This window comes from Orycteropus afer, unplaced genomic scaffold (genome assembly GCF_000298275.1).
Source record: "Orycteropus afer afer isolate SDZICR_OR568_19922 unplaced genomic scaffold, OryAfe1.0 scaffold00065, whole genome shotgun sequence".
NCBI lineage: Eukaryota > Metazoa > Chordata > Mammalia > Tubulidentata > Orycteropodidae > Orycteropus > Orycteropus afer.
Genome location: NW_006921652.1, coordinates 2036582 through 2039348, shown reverse-complemented (window position 1 = coordinate 2039348; position 2767 = coordinate 2036582).

The following is a 2767-nucleotide window of genomic DNA, read 5'->3' as shown; positions in this document are numbered from 1 at the left end:
ACTCATAGCGACCCCTCCTTGGGTTTCCGAGGCAGTATCACTACAGAAGTAGGATTGCCCAAACTCCGAAGGACAACAACAACAACAACAACAACAACAAGGCTATTCAAGTCATTGATTTCTTTTTGAGTAATTTTGGTAGTTGGTGTCTTTCAAAGAATTTGCTCATTTATCTAAGTAGTTGAATTTGTTTGCCTTATATCTATTTTTTAAATTGTATTCATAGTTTAAAACCTCCTACAAAGAAAACTCCAGAACCAAATGGCTTAAGTGATTAATTATACTCAGCATTTAAGGAAGAAAACTCAAATTCTACACAAACTCTTCCAGAAAATAGAAGCAGAGGAAATACTTCTTATTAAGTCATTTTATGAGGCCAACATTAGTAGTAAAACCAGACAACTAAATTACAATGAAACTACAATCTAAAACCTTTTACCAAAATAGATGCAAAATATCTCCAGGAAAATTTTAGCATTGAATCTAATAAGAAGAAATAGGATAATACATTATGACCAAATGGGATTTATACTAGGGATGAAAGTATATTTTAGTTATTGCTTGCTGTATAACAAACTATCTCACAACTTAGAAGCTTAGAGCAGCAAGTATTCATTATCTTATACAGTGTTTTACAGTCATGAATCTGGAAGTGACTTAGCTCAGTGCTTCTACCTCAGAATCTCTCACAGGCAAGCATTAGACTGGGTTTGCAGTCTCCAAGGAATTCACTAGGGCTGGAGGTTTCACTTCCAAGCTCACTCACGTGGCTGTTGAAAGAAGGTGTCAGCTCCTCATCACATAGGCTTCTCCATGGGGCAGCTCATAACATGGCTTCACCCGGAGTGAGGAATCTGAGACAGAGAAAGAGAGAGAGAGAGGGAGAAAGACAGAAAGGGAGAAAAAGAGAGAGAGAGAAGTGAGTACAAGAGCAAGAGATAGTACCCAAGATGGAAAAGTTCTTTTTATAATCTGAACTTGGAAATGACATATCATCACTTCAGTCATATCCTTTTCATTAGAAGCAAGTCTCTATATCCAGCACATACTCAAAAGAAGGGGAATTAAGCTCTATCTCTTGAATGGAGAAGTATTTTAAAAAAAAAAAGAAAGAAAGAAAAAATTGTGAACCTATTTCTAAAACTACCTTAGGCTCATTCAAAATTTAAAAATCAATCAATGTAATTAATCTTATCAATAGATTAAAGAATAAAAATATATGATTATTGGAATAACATCTAAATAGCAGGAAAAATTTTGACAAAATTCAATATCTATTCGTGATAAAACTCTCAGCACACTAGGAAGTAAATAAAAATCTCTCAACCAAGTTAAATATCTATTAAAAACCTATAGCTAGCCTCATACTTAATGCTTTCCTCTTAAAATAAAGAATGAGGAAAAAAATCTTTTGTCGCAACTTTTATTCACTGTCATGGCAGAAATCTTAACAAGGGCAATAAAACAATAAAAATAAGTAAAGTTTGAAAGGAATAAATAACACTGTCTCTATCCATAGATGAGATATTTGTTTACATAAAAAAATGTCAAAATCTACAAAAAAAAAGCTATGAAACTATGGTGAGTTTAGCAAGGTCACAAGATACAAGGTCATTTTACACAAATTTATTTTATTTCTATTTATTAGCAAAGAAAAATTGGACGTTGAATTTTTTAAAGTGACACTTACAATAGCACTAAAACCCATGAAATATTTATGTATATATCTGACAAAATATGTGTAAGATGTGTAAGATGCAAACCAGAAAATATTGAGGGGAAAATCAAAGACAACATAAATAAGTGGAGAGATATATCATATTCACACATTGGGGGACTCAATATTATTAAGAGGTCAATTACACCAAATGATTCATAGAGTACTACATTCTCACTAAAAATCCCTGCAAGCTAAATATCAAATAGTTGAATGCTAATCAGAAGGCTGGTGGTTCAAACCCACCAGCCAATCCTTGGAAGGAAACCCAAGGAGGGGTTGCTATGAGTCGAGTCCGACTCAACAGCCATGAGTTTGGTTTGGTTTGGTTTTGGTTTAACATAAGTTTATATAGCTGTTCCCAAACTATGGGCCAGGGTACAGTGGTGTAAGTAGAGTCCACAAAACCTTACAGTACAAAAATACTCTCATATTTCAGAAATTATTTCTTGTTTTATTCCTGCACAAAAAGTTCATCACTATGCTACCATGACTCTGGACAATTTACAGGCTGCATCACAAATGGGAGCCTGTGAGGGACCTGAAAGCAACTAGAACAGAACAGGTGCATCACCTGACCACTGGGCCAGTCAGTCAGGAAGCTGTGAGAAAGTGTTAAATGACATGAGTCCATGTGTTCCAAGGTGCACATTAGTTGTCACTTCCAGTGACACTCATCACCCATTGCAGTGGAGTCATTTCCAACACATGGTGACCCCTGTGCTACAGAGTAGAACTAGTCTGCAGGATTTTCTTGGCTGTAATCTTTATGGAAGCAGATCGTTGGACCTTGCATCCAAGACTCCACTGGATAGGTTCAAATTACCAAGCACAAACCATTTACATCACCCAAGGAACTCTTTCAACAATAGTGATAACCTATTTTTTTTTTTTTTATTAGGATTTGGGTGAAGATTTACAGAGTAAATTCACTTTTCATACAGCAGTTCACATATAGTTTGTCTCATGTCATTGACCAAAATTTACAATGCAGCAGCTCCCCTCCCACTTCCTCCCCATAGTTACCTCCTCCCAGTGTCCATCCCTTCA